The sequence below is a fragment of the Tribolium castaneum genome, chromosome 11 (genome assembly GCF_031307605.1).
Source record: "Tribolium castaneum strain GA2 chromosome 11, icTriCast1.1, whole genome shotgun sequence".
In the NCBI taxonomy this organism is placed as follows: domain Eukaryota; kingdom Metazoa; phylum Arthropoda; class Insecta; order Coleoptera; family Tenebrionidae; genus Tribolium; species Tribolium castaneum.
In genome coordinates this window covers 2,307,388-2,327,943 of record NC_087404.1, presented here as the reverse complement: position 1 = coordinate 2,327,943, position 20,556 = coordinate 2,307,388, and the positions used below count along the sequence as shown (strand labels likewise).

Below are 20,556 nucleotides of genomic sequence, written 5' to 3'. Positions count from 1 at the left end.
CATCTCACGGGTACAAATATGTACTCACCTGCATCGACAGGTTCACCCGCTGGCCAGAGGCAATTCCTATAAAGAACATATCCGCCGAAACCGTGGCACAAGCGATGCTGCACACATGGATAGCACGCTTTGGAATTCCCGAGTTAATCACCACCGACCGTGGCACCCAGTTTGATTCCGAACTTTTTAGAAATATGTCAAAACTGTTTGGAATGTGCCACTGCAAAACAACTGCGTATCACCCCCAGGCCAATGGGATGATTGAAAGATTGCACCGACAGCTGAAAACCTCGATCAAATGCCACAACACTGAAGACTGGTTTGATTGTCTGCCTCTTGTGTTATTGGGAATTCGCTCTGCAGTAAAAGAGGACATTAAATCTAGCGCAGCTGAAATGGTCTACGGGGAACCCTTAAGCCTGCCAGGCGAATTCTTTCATTCTCCACAAGAGGAGTTGACTTCGTCCGTGCTCGACCGGCTACGCCAAAAAGCTCAAGACTTTGTTGCTGTGGCCCCGCAACGACATGGGCTTCCCAAACCATTCGTGCCACTGGTGCTAAAGACATGCTCACACGTTTTCATCCGACGAGCAGTGGCAACAAAAGCTTTCCGACAGCCATATGACGGACCTTTCCGAGTCATTCGGCGCAACAATAAAACGTACGAAGTCGATGTAAACGGACGCGAACAAACAATCACCATTGACAGATTGCGCCCTGCGTTTATTGCTGCGGAAACCAGTGCGCCACAGGAAACAGCCGCAGAAACCCCATGTTTGACTCCACCTCCAACCGCGACCACATCCAAAACCACCAGGACGAGAGCGATCAAAAGACCAGTTCGTTTCCTGGATTAACGTTGCCACTGAGGGGGGCGTACTGTGGGCGTTGGCGCTAAAATTCAAATTCAAAATCACAGCTCCCTGAGTGACCGGCCGGGACAACGCTGCGCAAGCGAAGGAGTCTGATTTGACCGCTGACCAAGATTAGATGCTCTGTTACCTTTATGTGTTGGTTTAGTAAACTGTTAATTTTTCGTCTTTTTGTTGCAACAATCGCCCACAGTCCTCCAAAGCCTCATCGTCAACAAAAGTCGTTAGGAAATATAGACGAGAATGAAGACGAGAAGCGAACCTGCTCTTTCAGGTACCTATATTTGAATGTTTTTGGTTGTTATAAAGTTAAGTGGGAATTTGGTTTAGGGTGGCTTACTTCAGTACCTGGAGACAGTACAAGAGGGTTTTGTAAATTATGTAAGTGCCAACTACAAGCTCAGAAAACACAGTAGGGTAGACTGGGTAGGGTTGAAACAATTTAGCTTTTATCGTCCATAGCATTGCCATGAATAGATCGAAAGATGATGGAGATATGTTAAACACGGGAGCATGTTTTTATCTAGTGATGGGTAACACCATTTGAGTAAAAATAAAATTATTTTTAGTGTCACATGAAATTAAAAAAAAGACCTGATTTGTTTCAACCGTCCCCATCCCAGGAACGGTTGGAACAGTGATCGGGGTCAGTTGAATCACAAGTGAATAATACAAAAAATAATATTATAACATGCATTATTTATTATTTATTTTAATTTTAGGAATAATTATGGCGCCTTTTAAAGATCCAATATTTAAAGGTATTAATAACTAACAGTATTTCAAACATTAAAAAAAAATTGCACTTCGACTAGAAAAATTATACTTAGTTTGAAATTCTAATTTTGGAATCACTCAGAGTCCAATTGTAGCAAACATAACCAAAACTACCTTCTCTGCACTTTTCGTGAGCCCACAGTTATCAATTTATGCACTGTATTCATTTTTCTCCAAGTCAGCTTTCTGAATATTGCGACATACAAACAAGGCAGTACAACTCCTCCTCTTCTGATGATGATTCCTGTTTTTTATTAGTTTCGTTCAAATAATGTTTTTTAACTTGCTTAGGATTGATTCGTTTCAATTTGTTTTAATGTTCTTTTCTTATCTCTTCCTTCCCTGGTGTATCAGTGTTTATTATAGATCTCTTGGTTTTCTGCTTTCTGTTGCTTTTTCTCGAGGGACCTTTCGGTAATGGTTGTATTGTTTCTGGTGAAAATATAAGTGGAGCATTAGAGGAGGCTATATATATTCAGATCGAGTTGTCAGCGGAATACTTTGTTGAGCACTTCTAGAGAGAGGGTTTTGATGAAATTTGCTGAATACTAATACTGCTGTGACGTTTGAGTGTTGTAGTCAAAGTCTTCAGAACTACAGAAACATTTTCTTGTTCAATTTGTGGAACTGGTGAACTCTGTCGAATATTCATAGCCTGTTGTTGAATGACAAAAGCTTCATGTACATTAGAGGGCTCCTCTGACTCTATTGGTGGTTTGATAATTATTAATGGCGTTTCTTCATCGGGTGTGACAATATTACAAACCGGAACAAATTCTGCTTTTGTTGTATTTTCGGGGTTTGGCCTATCTGTCAAATCGATCTCAATAAACAAATTTCTATTATAAGGGTAAATGCCAGTTTTACGAAAACCAGCTTCAATGTTTGTTTGTGTAAGAGCAAGCGGCGTAGCAGATGCTACAATCTCTAGAATGTCATAAATTGACATTGTCTTTCCTGGATGGTTCTTCATTCATGCATTACAGATTGAATTTACAGCTTTCTTCAAAAGGCCGAATGCAGATCGATTAAGTGGTTGGAGTCTGTGAGAACAGTGGGGAGGAAAAGAGAGTAAAATGCTGCCGTTTTTCTTGCAAAAGTCCAGTGCATTAGTATGATTGTGTGAAGAATGGTTGTCGAGTACAAGTAACACTTTATGTGAAGGAGACACATTTGCATGTTTTTTGATGTGTTCAAAAGAAACGAATATATAAATCATCTTGCACCCATCCAAACGGTTTTGCAGTTCCATCAGATCCTGCTGATCCGTCACTGATAAAATGATTTTGAATGATCTTGGTAACGTACTCGCGGGAAGACGAAGAATGGATGAATTACAATCCCGATTGCATTAACCGCAAATGCTACTGTGACTAAAGTACCCCTTTCTCCTGAAGTTATTGAACTTACCTGACGAGTACCCCGCCTAGCTACCACTCTGTCTGGTTTCTGTACTGTAGTTATGCCTTTTTCATCAGTATTTCAGATGCTCAAACTTATGACGGTCCATGACTGTAGTCAAATTGTCATAGAAGGCATCAACGTTGCTTTTGTTGAAGCTAGTTGCCCTTGACAGACTTGTAACTTGCGCTGCGCATACAGAAAGTTCACGGTTTCTTCTCGTAAACATCCGAAACCATTCTGCACCCGCCATCCTGTTGTCATCCCAAGTTCGAGGTCGTGATAAGTTATACTTGATAGTTCGTAAGCTAATTTTCTTACATTCTTGCTAGATAAACCGAAATATATATCAGCACATCGAATCAAATATTTTGAAAGTACTTTCTCTTGCTCTTCAATAAAGACTCGGTTGTGTGCTTTGTACCCCATGTCAAGATTTTCTTCGGTGCCTGATGCATTTCGCTTTCGTATATATCTTAATAGCGAACAATGATTTACGCCGTAATTCTCAACCCATTTTCGCAAAGAATTTCTTGCTTTTACTTCCTTATACGCGTCTTTGTACCTCTATAAGTTAACCTACCTCCTTGAAGTCTTTCTTGCACCTACCCCCGGCATCTAGAAAACAAGAAAATTAAATAAATGTATTGTACCAACCGCACCCAGAAAAAATGTTTCAAACGCCCCCAGTCCCCCCACAGGTACAAATCAATCTATAGTAACTGACAACAACAATTTTGTATTAAAAGTAATTATGCTGCTCTATTCTTCAGGCTTCATTTCAAACCCAAAGTGGCAGAATTAAAAATCGCAGCATTTATAGCAGAACACTCTTCAATTAATACAATTGATCATCTTGGCAGCTTAATAAAACAACAAACTGAAAGCTCCGTATTATTAAAGGACATAAAACTACATCATACAAAGTGTAATGCTTTGATAAAAGATCTTTTGTCACCTTGTTTTTTAAAAGATTTGCTAGATGATGTCGGCAATAGCCCATATTCTGTCATTATTGATGAAAGCACATCCGTTGATATGAAAAAGTTATTATTATGTTAAGATATTTTAGTGTCAGCAAACGAAAAATTGAAACCACATTTTACAAATCATTAGAAATTGAAGTTGGTGATTCTATAACCATGGCTACTGAATTTAAAAATCACTTGGAGTTAGGTCGTCATAATTCTTTTAGTGCAATATTGAATACCACAGTTAAAAAACTGATTGTGGTAAAATGCATTTGTCTATGACAAATTCAAAGATAAATTATTTGGTACAAGATGGCTGGCAAGATATGAAGCGATCGTGAAGATTTTGGATCAATGGGATGCTCTGAAATTGCATATTTTTTCAGCAAGAACAAACGAACGCTGCTACATTGCTAAGCAACTATATGGATTGTTGAGTTCTACATCCAAACAGTTATATATATTTTTTTAAGTTATATTTGAAGCCTCTCATCAGTTTAAACCAACTGTTATTCTCTTTTTTATTTGTATCTTTAACTATTGATTGTCCCTAGACAATTGGCTAAAGTTGCTTAGAACAATTTATCAACGTTCAAATTTTACGAATACGTTATGGGTGCAAATATCATCAACTTTAGATATTATTTTACAGAAAATTCCAGATTTGTGACTGCAAATAAACTTACAACAATTAAGGACCGATATCGCAATTTTTTTATCGTTTTATGTGAAGAACTCCAAAAGAGAATTCTAGAAAATATAAATGTGCTACAGAAAATGAGTTTATGTCTTCACAACAAGCTACATCACAAATAAGACCTGACATTACGGAACTATGTGTAGCATTTAAACACATTTGTGAAAATATTGATACAACTATTAATGAATGGAACTGTTTGCCGCAAAAAGTGTGGTCCAAACTAGACTCATCTGAGGAATTTTGGGTAGAGGTTTCCAAAGATAAAAATTCAGCAGGAGAACAACGGTTCCCCATATTTGAAAATTAGCCCTATCACTATTAAGTTTGCCTTTTTCCAACGCAACAGTGGAAAGATATTTTTCTGTTGTCAATATTATTAAAAAATAATAAGTTGCGAAACAGAATACATGTAAGAACAGCAGTGTTATCATGAGAATTCGATTTAGTTTGAAAAGTAATGGTTGTGTCAATTTTGTTCCTACAAAATATATGTTACTAAAGTTTAGTTCAGAAATATACGATAATAATGATTCAGAAGATAATAAAGCTTTGGAAGCATTTTTAGATGAGTTTTGTTTTTTATAATTTTAGATTTTTATGTTATAAATACAAGTTTAAAAGTTTATTTTGTTTTTTATATTATATATTTTCTTGTCACTGAATGTGGTTAAGTATTTTTGTGTTTTGCTATTTTTATTTTTATATTGCAAGGTTAATAAAAACTATTAAAATTATTGGGGATTTTTTAATAAAGCCTGTGTTTTGGGGATATCTTGGAATTAGCACGGGGAAATATTGCCGGAAACATCTAGCAAATCTGAATCACACTGCCTTTTTTATTTTATTAGTTCTCACCAGTTTGCACTACGAGGTAGTTGTTAGAACAGCTAGAAAAACAATCAAGTGGTGTACGTGATTATCTGTTTTTCAAAAACAGGTCGGGAACATCCACGTCCATGGAAAGCGATATTATTCTAGTGTGGCAGGTTTTTGAGTTTTCCAATTTGTATTTATTTTTTAATTTGAGTTTTAAAATGGTCTGAGCAGTTTTCCCACACCAAAACGAATAAATTTATTTGGGATGCAGTCATTTAAAAAAATTTTAAGTTATAAAATAAAAGAATTTAATTAACTAAAAATAATAGAGATATATAAATAATATATAAATAATTGATATAAATGCCAATCATGAAAACTTCATTTGGTGCTTAACTGAGTTATTTAACAATTTGATTTATTAAGGTGACACACAGGGATTTGAAGCATCTTACAGAATAACTGAATTTAAAGTTAAACAATAATTACAGCTTCAGTTGATTAGAGAAATTTACAAGGTACAGGTAAAAATCTGAACAAAAGTTACATGTTGATTATTGGATTGATTTTGCTTGTATTAACAGCGTTACAAAGTCAAGACGTTTATCTAACAATTAAAATGAAATAATTAATTAAAGTTTTTTTGGAGGAAAGTGTTATCAATAGTGATATGACATCGGTAATCTTTTGAAAATAGCCAAAGGTTAAAAACAGGTTAGAAGGGACACAAACCATAACTCTAATTACTCAAATAGGCGGCTTGAGTTCACGTAATTTAGATAAGATGTTCGACAAACGTGTTAATCTTTATACAAACTGTTTTCTTATAAAGTTTAAGTTCATCTCGGTCAATTAACTAATAAATCTTACAACTAATAATGGATTACTGATCTTCCGTAGAAATTGTAAGTTAACAACCGAAATAACATGTCATTAATCATTTTGTTGGGACAAACGGATTTAAGAAAAATAACACTTACAGATCATTTTCCAAAAGGGAACTGGTAGCTTCCAATTTCACAAGTCCCAACACCTAAACAGTAAAACTTCACAAATTGTGAAGTGATTTTATTCACTTGACATTAACGACTTCACATTCAGAAGTAATAATTCGGAATCATTTCTTACTGTTTTTCGGACAGCATTTATAATTTTGATCCTCTTTGATATCAATTTATTATTAATTTGTGACTCTGTTTTCCGGATCTAGCGTAATTCCATGAATTAGCCATAACCTTTTGCGTTATTTTGGTAAACTTATCTATCTTTATGTCTCATAATTTAATAATAATTTTGGAAATTTTCTTAATGTGTTATGTTGTTATGATTTATTTTTTATGATTTTTTTAATTTTTTTTATTTTATAATTTTATTTTTCTGGTAATTGCTCCCTTTTTTATCTTAATTGACGCAAATATGGAATAATTGTCACATCCGGGTATTGCCTGATTTTGAAATAATCAAGTGCCTTTTTGGCTCGTCACAACCACTCCCCCCTCAAAACAAAAACACGGTGCTTAATAATCCATGGCTTTTCCTTAAATTTATTCTATACATTCTGCTTTTCCTATTGGAACTATTACTAATATTATTGATTAACAGTGATTAAAGAAAAGCAATTCCAAAAATATTCCAATAGCAAGCTATCGGATGGTTCGTGTTTACAAGAGTTGATACGTTCGGACAAACTCTTCGCGTACACGGTCACTTTTACACACACTAAGTTCTTTGCACTCACCGATGTTTACGTAGTGAGTTTCTTCTTCTACAATCTCGGGTAGACGTTGTACACATCGGCAACGGCGATTAAAACGCTTTGTTGGAGGTCGTAACGTTGCTAAGATATCAGTGGTTTCCAGAGCCTTCTCTGGAGTGATATACGGTAGCAAGATAAACACGGTTCTTAGTGGAGAATGCGGCACATCGTATGGTATGTCAACTATGGGTTGAGTTGCTTCATTTGGTGTGTTTTCTGGATCAGGTGCTATACTGGAGCAGCGATGATAAGTGAAATCCTGATTTTGGTTTTGATCATCTTGTGTCTTCCTTTGTGGTGAGCGTTTAACCATATGACCCAATAAAAGAAAACACATCAGGAACGCTAATGCAGTAATCGTGAGAAGTACTGGAAGAAATCAGGGCACTGTATAAACTCCATACTTCATAAAATCGGTAAATGATGTTTCTGAGGGCTTTGGACACTGTTGATTGTTGATAATCGTTTGCGTGTAGTCCGCAGTAATAGATTTAGAACTTCTTCTCACTGCCTGAATTTTGTAATTGCTTCCACATTTTAAAGCGAGAGGTATGAAAAAATCGTGAGTCACCACAATACCCAATCTTTGAGAATCAGTTTCCCTCTAAGTAACATCCCATGAGCCTGGTAAAGGATGTGGTCCGTGTGTGGCAATTGTTAAGTTGATCAACCATGGATGGTCCGCGGTAGTTTAGAGTACTGGATACCTATTCTAATGTTGGTTTTGGTACCCTTTTGAATACGGAGTTCAGTGGGTCCTGGTTCCATGGCGTTTCCCTTGTTATAAGCTACTATTCAACTTAAAGCCGTTATGTGTTTCAACCAACTCTATTTTTTTAAGTATATATGACTATAACCCACTACTTATATTAATCCCAATATTATAATAACCCAATGAAAATTTGAGCTTATTATTTATAATTTCAAACTTAACATTTAAGAGTAATATTTCTCCATTTACTAAAAATTATTGCAATATTCATCAACACTTTTTATTTTTTTTTCTTCTACCGTTATTTAAATTTTTTTTTAATTTTCAACCTCACTATTCTACTACCAAATGTATGTGATTATATTACTTTCAAACCCACGTCTTTTTCGACGGTTCTGAAGTATTATCTGCAAAACTTACGTTCCGGGATGAACTTGCACTTAATTCTGGATAAGTGTTTCGCGAAGGTAACGTGTCAAGACCTGGTTTGGATTTACTTAGTGTTAGCTGTTTATTTTTAGCAACAATATTTGTCATTGGAATAGCCGAAGTTTCAGTTCTTTCATCTAAATGCCTGGCAACCTCTTTTCTATGTTTTAAGTGCAGAAACCATAGTGGTAGACTGTCCCAGAAACTTGCAAGTAGTTTTAATGACCATCTATGGGTGCGATGTATAGTAATTGCATTGATGACAACTTCAAGTAATTACCTGAATACTTTCCAGATCATATTTTTTCACATTTTTTGTAAGGTGGTGTCGGCCAGTTTTTTAATTTCCTTGGCGGTGATAACACTGAAACTCCTTGTGATTCAATAGGTTGACCCAACGCTTTACGTTAAAATATTGAAAAATGGCTATCCTTTCAAAGCCAAATAGCATAGCTTGCTGAGCTTCACAGATTTCTTGAGGTTTATAAAGGCCTCCGGTTTCCAAGATTTGTATAGAATTGAAAGAAAAATGTCCTTCTGTGTCCACGGTTAGAGTTACAGGTGAAATTTTAACGCCAATGTGGGGACTGAAGCTTGTCCAATGATTAGTAATGTTGTACAATGGCGGTACAAGAATGTGCTACATTCGATTTGTTCTGCATAACGTTGAAGAATTCTTGTCACTGGTGACATGAAAAGGTCTCGTTATCCACCTTAACAGGCACCCTAGGTTTGCAAAATGTATAAGACTTCCCCTGCGACCTTCCCAATGAATCCAAGTTGTCCTTTTACCAACGTGCTGGAGATAAAGGTGCCAACACTAATCGATTCTTCAAGATTTCTCGTCTAAGAAGACATCTTCGATGGATGGTGTAGGCATAGGCACGATTAATTGAAGTCTTCAGAGGTTGTTCCATGTAGAGGAATTTCGAATTGATATAAACTGTTAAATCGATGTTCTCAGTGGTAACTTGTTGTTTCCAATTTCGTGAAATGAGTTCCGGTTCGGTTTCTGTTACTAACTATTTAGGATGTTCAGTTTGCCAAACGCGCATTCCACACACCGCATCGGGTTTCATTAGTAATAATGCAAATACCTTATCACCCTGTTCCACCACTAAATAGCTTGTTGCTTGAGGATCGTTCACTTGACGAATTATATGTCTTTTTCCGCAAAATATCACTGAATATTTATCACAGTCCGGTTAAGCTACTGGATTCCAGACAATTTCTCCAACTACAGCGTCGATACGGTATATTGTTAGGATTGAACAAGTAACTCCTCCTCTCAGACTTATTTCGTCTTGATCCAGCATAAGTTGGCTTCATAGTCTTGAACTGTTACTTTGACCGAAGCTGTAACAACCACGTCGTTCCAAGTTATTCCATTGTCAGTGTAACTAGTTCCAGTACATTTTTCATCTATGCTAACACTTCCGGCTATTGTTCCACCGTTGGTGCTATTGAGTGCTAATCCTAAGAAGATATGTCCGTAGAATCTTCGATTTCTTGATGTTCATGAACGCTAAGGCATCCACCTCGACCTATCTTATGGAGGTATGTGTATAAGGCTCGAGAAACCATGCTGGAATGACTAAACATTCCACAGTGCATGATTAAACGGGTTACTTCCATTAGACAAATTTTTACGTAAATCTTCTCAAATTGGTTTTTCTGGATTGCTTGTATGTCCTTGGGTTCAGAATTGTAATTAAGGGTAGGATCTGGACATGGAAATACGTCGTTCAGTGACACAACAGTAATGTTAGTAGACGGAGTTTGTTCTTCCCATAATACAGCGCACCAAGACGAGTATGAGCGGTAAGTCTGCAATAGAAATTCTTCAATTACCTTCTGAGAGGGTTTGAGTTCTGTCTTATCTAGATTCTAATCGATATTTAAGTTAGGTAGACTAATTTCAAGATTTCAATTGTTGTATGTTAAATGGCACTTCGCAGAACCCAAGGGTATTCTCTAACATCTCCCCTACTTCAGGTGTGGTGAGGGTTTTCTTAATCTTCAAGGTCCTCTGCATAGTCCCTTGCATCCTCATACTCGTCCTCAGAAGTTAATTCATCTTGGTGCCCAAAATCATACTCTCCATCCCATTCGAGGTCTGCTATGGAAGATGTTTCTGTTTGTTGACTTGAAGACGTGATTCTGCTTCTGAATAGTCTGCAGCTTGGAGTAGCCTTTTTTATTCGTGCCATGAGTTCTTCGGGATAATGACTGTTAAGATTGTATCGTACATTAAAAAGAAAGGTGATTCATTTGTCGCATCATGTATTCTAATTCGATAGGCCATTAGAACGTAATGTAACATCTCATCTCATTTACTTTCTTCTTCTGTGACGTAATGAGAAAGCATTGTTTTCAAGACGTGATGCATCCTTTCGGTAAGCACTTGTTTGAATATTTTCTATTTGAAGCTTTAGACAAACCTCAGTGAATAAGTCGGATACAAATTGTGTCCCACAATCTGTTGGAAGAATTCTAGGTGTTCCATGTCGTAAAATCACGTTTTTGACGAAAGCCGACAGTTTCTGCTTTCATGTCTTTAATTGGAATACATTCAGGATATTTGGTTAGATAATCCATGCAGGTTAAAATGTATTTGTTTCCATTGCTGGTCACATTGAGTGGTTCCACGATGTCCATTGAGGTAAGTCCAATGTACAAGTTGGTACAGGCATTTCCACCGCAGGTATCGGGTGATTTTTCCTGATGTTGCATGAATCATAACCTTCACAATATTTCCTCACAGCTTCTGCATACCCTTCCACAAGAATTCACGCTTGGGTAATTCAGTTGCTTTGGTGCGCCCACTATGGGCCGTAAAAGGAGAATCATGGTACCCTTGAAGGATTATGCTTTGCATTGTTTTGGGCACCAGTAATTTATCATGTCGCTCTCTATCCAATTGCTCTTTGTAGCATAATCCATTAGGAGATTGGTAGTATCATTTCTCTTGCAACAAGGATTGAATGTCCTTATCTTCGCTTTGAGCCTTCTTGATATCCTCCAGAAAATAGATAATGGTAGTACAATCCTGTTGTATGGCTTGAATCGACATTTTCTCTTTCGGGTATTCTATGCGGGTAAAAGCATCCACATGATGTTGTTTTCCAGGACGGTGTTGAACTTCAAAATCAAACTCGGTTAAGGACATGGCCCATTTTGCTAAGCGTGAGCTAGGTTCTTTTATGGTCAAAAGATATTTTAAAGATCGATGATCCGTAATTATAATAAATCGACTACCTGTCAAATAACAACGTAAGTATTTGGCAGCCCAGACAATAGCCAATGTCTCCCGTTCAATCGTGCTGTACCTGGTTTCCGCGTCCATCAAACTTTTGCTAGCACAACAGATTGGATGTTCGATTTTGTATTTCTGATAGCAATTCCCGATGCATCTGTTGCTAAAATAAAAGGCTGTCAAAAATCAGGATACTTGAGTACCGGTAGCGTGATTAGGACTTGCTTAAGATTATTAAAAGCTACATCATGTTTTTGATTCTCTAATATTTAGTGTCCTTCTTGACTAATTCTGTTAAAGGTTTGGCTTTAGTCGCAAAATTATGGATGAATCTTCTGTAAAAACCACAAAGGCATAAGAAAGCACGAACTTCCTTTTAATTCTTAGGAATTGGGCATTGTTCAACAGCTTTTGTTTTCTCTAGGTCTGTTTATCTCCTTTCTGCAGAAATTATGTGGCCCAAGTGTTTGGCTTCTTTTAGCATGAAATTGCATTTAGTCGGCTTAAACTTTAGATTGGTTTTTTGCATTCTATCGAATACATTCCTTGATCTTCCAAGATGTTCCGTATAATCTCATGAGCCGAATACTATATCGTCATCCAGGTAAACCAAACGTTCCAGACCGACCATCCTCGAGAATGTCGAGTACATGAGCCTCTGCCATGTACTGGGGGCATTTCGTAGCCCCATTGCCATCCTTTTAAATTTGTAATATCCTGTGGGGGTGCTAAATGCACTGCTTTCTCTATCATTGGGGTGAAGTTCAACTTGAAAATAACCACTTGCCATGTCCATGTTGGAAAATAGACATGAGTCGGTTAATTGACAAAAATATGTTGTAAGAGGAAAAAGTCCGGTTTTGTAACTTTGTTCAGTTCCTTATAGTCGATACAAAGTCTGAATTCGGAGTCCTCTCCTGGGTGTCGTTTTTTCTCAATTAAAATTACCGGAGCCGACCAAGGTGACGTGCTTTTTGATTAATATCATTGTCCAGCAAATTTTGGATTTCCTTATACAAAATGTTCTTTCTTTAATAAGGTACTCTGTAAGGTCTTATCGCAATTGGGGGTACATTTTCTATAATAATTCTGTTTTACTTCCGGGGTACTGGTTAATCGTTGATCTGGTACACGAAATATATCCGCTATTAAATCTTCAAATTTTTGTTGCCACAAGTTTATGTCGTGATGAGGGTAGTTTTACGTTTTCAGAAGTTCTTCCATTTTTGCAGAATCAACGGTGAGTTTCCTCGTGGTGACTTCTTCCTTTTCTTCACACAGGACCTCTTCCACGGTGTATGCTAATCCAATTTCTTCACCTTTTTGTATTTTAATGGAAGCATGATAAGGATTCAATAGTTGGACATTTTTTTTAATTTCTTGTAAGAGCGCGAGCTGTTAATATTTCATGTCGTTGTTTCTCGTAAGGTTCAATAATGATTAAATCTGATACTAAAGGTTCGTCTATGTATAGGCTTAACACATAGCGCGCGACATCGTGCCGGTACTAATATTTCGGTTATTGATCGTATTCTGGTCGTATTGTCAAATGCGTGGTTTGAGTTCATTTATACTTTACTTTTTACGGAATGCAGTTCATCTTTTATCGCATTTAGATCCAGGGTGGTAAAAGATAGATTTTTTCCTGCAGATGTATGTTCATTATCTTCATCATCTAAACTTCTATTGATACCAATTTCATTTTATTGCAACACTCAAATTCAAATCAAATTCTATCCGGATAGCTTCAAATCGTATTTCTTCATTTGTGTCAGCGAGATTATCCTTCAGATCGTTAAGCTGTTTCTTAAGGTTCACAGTGTTCCGAGGGTCTCTTGGGACATCAAAATCGGTGATCTCTTCACGGTCCATCAAATTCTTATTTACATCACGGTTCATTAAATTCTTATTTACTTCACGAAAGTTAGTCATCTCATCCGAGTGCTCCAAGCCGGCAAATTCATCCTTTCGTTTATCTGCGGGATTATCTAAATCAATGATACGTATTTGATCTTCAGTTTCTAAAGGTATTCTGTACCCCAGAATTTCGACCATCTTTTCTGACCATCAAATGTTTACTTTGAATTTATGTAAAAAGTCCCGTCCTATTAAAATTGAACTTTTGAATCGTATTGCATTTTCTACCACGATGAATTTGTGTCTAATCACAACAGTGGCGCACTCAGATTTTTTTTGGGGGGAGGGGGGGAATTTTATGTTTTAAAAATATAATGATAAAAATATATGTATTTCAAATTAAAACAACTACATTGTTACATATAAAAAACACAAATTCATATAAAAATAAAAAACATACATTAAAAAAATATAGTCACAGAATGATGTTTACTCGTCTTTCGTAAACTCAAAATATCTAACACTTTATCACAGGTTACTTCAATATCACGATGGATGTATAACGAAGCTAAGCTATTTAATCTATTTGGTCCTGTATTGTTGCGTAAATAAGATTTTAAATACTTAAGGGAAGAAAAAGATCTTTCAGCAGTACTCGTTGTAACAGGAAGCGTCGCAATTATTTGTAAAAGTTTTTTTACATTAGGAAACAATACTGCATTATATTCATTATATAAATCCATAACTGAAGATGGTAAAGGTATGGTGGTGTTTTCAAATTTCCTATTCCATAATTCAAATTCTGCCTTCAAAATTGTTTCAAAAACGAATGGAGCGCGAAAAATTCTTGAAAATGTTGTTGAATTTTTTCCGAAGATGGAATTAAACTTTGAAAATCCTGTAGTTTTTCCTTGTGTTTTGTAAATCTTTCTTCTAAGTTCGAAATTACTGAATCTAAAAGAGGGATGAAAATTGAAATTCTTTAAAAAATTTTGGCGAATAAAATGGTACATTGGTTCGATGTGTTTGTCTTGAAACTAATCTGGGTACCACAATTGGTATGTTGAAAATTTCGTGTAAATGATATTGGACTATTTTAAAAAAATTTTCAAAATGAGTTTCTGCGTCTTTTCGTAATAATTTTAAAGAATTAATGGTTTGTTCAACAAAGTCAATAGCTGATCGAAGATCCAAACTGGAAGTTTGCAGTAACTTACTTAAAGGAAGAGTATACGAAAATATAGTTTTAAGGCAGTGAAGAGAAATTAAGAATTGTGGAGTTTTAATACTGTTAGGCTTTTTCGAAGTTAATTTATGTTTTGCAAACTCAAAATTTTACTAAGTTTCGCTGTAATTTTAATTGTTTTCGCGATCCACGAATTTTATGTTATTGTGTCCGTTTGGTTACGGCACCTAAAAAGGAACGGACGCATTAGATTGTCTTATCTTAATTACCATGATAGATACGTTACGAGTTTAGCTGTAAAATTCCATATTTTTCTGTCACGGGCTAAATAGCCCTTGTCTTTTTGTGACGTAATTATTTTTCAAAATCCAATGTAAAGAGGCTAAATTATACGCTTTCTCACGGTTAAAATCGGGAAAATTCCATTTCAATTAATATTGCGTACGAATTAGTGCAGAAAAATGCTGAAATAGATCACCATTTAGTGCAAAACCATGTTAAGCTAATTGCTTAAAGACGTATTATAAACCTTCTCACCCGTCTCGAAGGATGACCATGACACGTGTATGAGCACGTCAAACAGAAGATAAGTCAGATTTGCATAATGTGATCATGTCACATGGCTGTGCTAATAAATAGGCGAAGCCGCGAATCTCCATATTGACTTGATCAGTTAATTTGTTCGCAATCAGTCGCATCATTTTGAGATTAGTCAAGTTGTCAGTAAAGATAACTCTTAGCTACCTCTTAGTGTCCAGAAATTGTCAAAAGTTGATCCGTTCATGGAAAATCATCCGTTGTGAGAATCAATCTCTGGGTACAATCACGCTGGACAATTTATTTTGATAAACTGTTTCATTGTTAATTCAAGACCTCATTGCATTGATTAGTATGATTTTATTTTGCTGGTCAAAATTCAGGAATGTTAATTAAACTCCGTAAGTTTATTAAGTTTTGTAAATCATATAATCAATAAATTTCTCATATGTATTTTGTTAACCATTTAGTTTCCATTAATATATTCATTTTCAAGTTAATTGAGTATTCATTGTGGACTGCACGTCTCTCCTATAATTGGGTGATCTCACAAGTTAAGGCTGAGGATCTTTTAAATAAATGTAATAAAAGATAAGGGCAATCACGTGATACTGCCCCCCTTCCTCTACTGTCTTTGCGTTCTTAAAAGTGTCTTCATTTTTAATTTTAGTTCAGTTCCACCAGTTGATTTGAAAAGAACAAATAATAGGTAAGTACCATCTTATTTTGACTGACAGTGGAGGTGATAGTTTTTGCCTTTTGTTGCATGATATGTTAATATTTCTTTTTGTTTTCGTTTTTTAGCGGCTTTTGAGAAAATCATCACTGATTTATCATTAATTAACTATTTTGTCTCTTTTAGTAATTTGATTTATTTATTTTATGAATTTTTGACCAAAACTTCATTAACTGCCAATAACCAAAATGTCTATTTTGTGTTAATGTTTCTTTCTTGTTTTAGCTCACCCGCCGGCCATAATATATAACTAATTCAAAACACGCTGGATTACCGAAAGACGGGATAGAACGTCTTCTCGATATGGTCCCGGCGGGATAGACATTCGCAGGTGGTCAGGGCCCCCTCCACCAGTCCAGGGTTTCCTGGACCATTTCACGGTGGGGCACCTGGCCGCCGTCGTCGGTTACGACCTCAGAGGAGTAGTAACCATTTATATGTGGAATGTGTGAATTACTTGTACATACTATATTTATTAAATTTTTAGTTTACTATTCAATTGTGTATAATTTATCAATTCTCCCTACAATTAATTGGCCCAAAAACAAAAGTGTGTCTTGAGAATAAAGAAGTTAAGAATCTACGTAGGCAGGCTTTAAATTGTAATGAGTGTCTAGATTATTCTATTATTAATGGCCAAATTATTAATTACGTGAAATTGAGAGTGACTCAATCTTAGAAAAATTTATTTATTATTTTAAATTTACCAAACCAATTTTTCTTTCCTTTTTGTGTTACCTGGTTAAATGTTCAAATAACGATTTTTTTCAAAATAAAAAGGCAATTAAGTCCCAATTATTTTATAAAATAACCCTTTGATAAAAATTTCGGCGTGACGGTGATACCACAACGCGAAGGAGATAATTACTCATCGCCCTTTTATCTGAGATGCGTCACGACCTCTGATTGTGACTGTGACCTGATTTTGAAATTATTTCTTTTCCAAAAGATTTTCACGAAAAAACATCTTTTCCTTTATTTTAGAAAATGTTCCCAAATATAACTGTGAATTCTACTGACTGCGCCAATTCGTTTGTGGCGGGTTTTTGAGTTTTTTAATTTGTATTTATGTTCTAATTTGAGTTCCAAAAAGCCTTGAGCAGTTTTCCCACTATAGAACGAATAAATTTATTTGAACGTAAAATTTTTGGCTATGTTGCGGAAACAGTTATTTACAGGAGATGGGATGCAGTCATTTAAAAAATTTAAGTTTTAAAATAAAAGAATTTAATTAATTAAAAATAATAAAATTTACAAATTGATATAAATGCTATTCATGAAAACTACATTTGGTGCTTAACTAAGTTATTTAACAATTTGATTTAGTAAGGTGACACACAGGGATTTGAAGCATCTTACAGAATAACTGAATTTAAAGTTATTCAATAATTACAGCTTCAGTTGATTAGAGAAATTTACAAAGTACAGGTAAAAATCTGAACAAAAGTAACAAGTTGATTATTGAATTGATTCTTCTCGTATTAACGGCGTTACAAAGTCAAGACATTTATTTAACAATTAAAATGAAATAATTAATTAAAGTTTTTTTGGAGGAGAGTGTTATCAATAGTGATATGATATCGGTGATCTCTTAAAATTAGCCAAAGGTTAAAAACAGGTTTAAAGGGGCACAAACTATAATTCCAATTACTCATATAGGCAGCTTGAGTCCATGTAATTTATATAAGATGTTCGACAAACGTGTTAATCTTTATACGATCTGTTTTCTTATAAAGTTTAAGTTCATCCCGGTCACTTAACTAATAAATCTTCCAATTACTGATCTTCCATCGAAATTATAAGTTAACAACCGAAATAATATGTAATCAGTCATTTTGTTGAAATAAACGGATTTAAGAAAAATAACACTTCACTTCATTTTCCAAAAGGAAACTGGTAGCTTCCAGTCTTACAAGTCTCAACACCCAAACAGTAAAAATTCACGAATTGTCACGTACGTAATTAATTCGGAATCATTTTTGATCTGTTTTTCGGACAGCTTTAACAACCAATTTTGACCCTCTGATATCAATTTACTATTAATTTATGACTTTGTTTTCCGGGTCTAGCTTAATTCCATGAACTAGCCATAACCTATTGCGTTATTTTGGTGAAATTATCTATCTTTATGTTTCATGTAATAATTTTGGAAATTTTCTTAATGTGTTTAACTTTTATCAATAATATATGATTTTGTTTTTCTGGTAATTGCTTCCTTTTTTATCTTAATTGACGCAAATATGGAATAATTGTGACATCCGCACATTGCCTGATTCTGAAATAAACAAGGGCCTTTTTTACCCGTCACACTAGAAGGATTTCAACGGAGTATTGAAATACACGGAGTAAAATAAATTTTTTGTTGGAAACGGTGACAGTAGCGTCTTTAAAAAATCACAGGCTGCCAGAGTCTATGGAAACTTCGAAATTCAAAAAACTGAATGTTCAAATCACCTATTATGAAACTACTCGAACAGTTTAAAACAGTTGACAACACAATTTAGTTCAAAAGGTTTAGTGTAGACAGTGCCTTGGGGTGCACCCTAAAGGGGAATATCCATAGATTGAGAGTAGCAGTAGATTGTGCTGTAAAACATAGACACAGCGAAAATGTTAGTTTTACACAAAAAGTTATCAATCTTAAAATTGCCATTGAAAATTGTATTTCACACGACTTTGGAGAGCATACCAAGTGTGCTAAATAGTTCTACACAGGCTCGAAATCAAACAAAGTAAACCTTATTCCTCCTTTAAAAGAGTGTGGTTTGTATAACGATATTATGTCCCATGCTAATCGTTTAATTTATAATAGTAGAAGTTTAACAACCACGCAGAAAGTTACGACAGTGTGGTATCAAAATTTATTAAAGGAAAAATGATTGACTTTTCAAAAAGAGGAGGTTACTCTTTACGATGTCATAATGCAGGAATATCGTTAAATGAGGGAGATGAATATCGTTCAGCTGTACATAAAGCTGTAACTGGAAAAAGCCTCGGATTTTATACAAAGAAAATTATTTCAGTTAAAAAAAGAAGGATATCAAATTGGTCATGCAGAAGAAAACTATTCAAGAAAAGACATAACAATAAAAAAAAAATGTTCATACCGACCATCAAGAACCAGACGAAGATTACGGTGATGTTCACGAAGATACCGATGACAAAGATTGGTTGAGACACAAAGAAAAATTTTGGTAAATATTATTAAAAGTAACAACAAATTTTAGAAGTAATGAACCAAACGATAGATCAAAACATTCTTTGTTTTGGCACCAAGAAAGGCGAAAAAGAGTTACCGCTTTTTAGTTTGGAAAAATTTGTAAATTAAGATCTACCACGGACCCAAGGAAAACAGCGAAGCAGATGCTCAAAACTTTTTGATCGGTTAGTACCGATTATGGTATTGAACGAACCAATAGCTTTAAAAGAATTTTCAGAATTTATCAAACAAAACATACAACCTTGTGGACTCTATCGATGAGAATGATTGCTTCCTTGGTGCCATACCAGTGCAAAACTGATTTATTGCAAGGGCACATGGACCATCCTAAACCTAATTTTTTTGTTGAGCGTGGAGCTGAACAGTACAAGCAACAAATAGTAAAAACAGAACGATGTCAAAAGTTATTGACGTATATCACTTGTATGGTCGGCTACAGGGCACACGCGTCGGCTGTGCACCTAAAGTCGGATCACTTTTGTAATATTGGGATATTGGAGATTTTTATTCTGTTATATTAGATCCAAGTTTTGTTACTAAATTTGACAGTTGGCAATGTTTTTACAACTATTCAGATAAAATTGGAAAAGAGACAAATAAGACATTGGTGAATTTCACTAAATGTAAGAAATATGAACCAAAAGATTTTGGTCAAGAAAATAATAATATCGATAAAACTGTTGAGTTTCTGATCATGCTCTCGTGTTTATGTGGTCTTCCTTAGCTGTTAACTTTACTCAACCAATTGCTATATGTGCATCTAAGGGTGCGAGCAGGGGCACATGTTTAGCTCAACTTGTTTTAGAAGTAATTCAAAACTTAGAAAAGTTCATGGAATTGTTAATCATGGAGCAACCACTAATAGAAAAATGTGGACTGAGTTTGGGGTTTGGGATTAATGGAGAATTAAATTCATTGTCTAACAAAACTATACATCTCATGGATGACGACCGATTTCTTTACTTATTCTCTGATGCCCCACACTCAATTAAATGTGTTCGGAGTAGGTTTATGGAAAGGAAAACTCTTGTTGTAATCTATTACCTCATAATTTGACCATTGTCTATAGAAGTACTGTTACAGACACCTGACTAAGAAATTCATTGAGACTAATATAAAATTCTATTTAACTTAGATACAGAGCAACCAAACCATTTGAGAGTAGGCCTTAAGCTTATAAAAATGCATATAGAACCAACAAATCCCCTAAAAATGCGAGTTTGTCTTGCTACTCAGGTATATATATATATATATATATATATATATATATATATATATATATATATATTCGTATGACAGAAAAAAAAGGACAATAGTACATGTACATTGT

The 20,556-nt window shown here is 35.2% G+C and overlaps 1 long non-coding RNA gene across 1 annotated transcript; it reads left to right on the top strand.

Annotated features, from left to right (window-relative positions):
* The first annotated feature begins 15,411 nt into the window (after positions 1–15,411).
* On the top strand, positions 15,412–16,500 carry LOC135267357 (uncharacterized). Its single transcript, XR_010335786.1, has 2 exons — positions 15,412–15,979; positions 16,232–16,500. It is a non-coding gene; the product is annotated as an uncharacterized LOC135267357 (long non-coding RNA).
* The last annotated feature ends 4,056 nt before the right edge of the window (positions 16,501–20,556 follow it).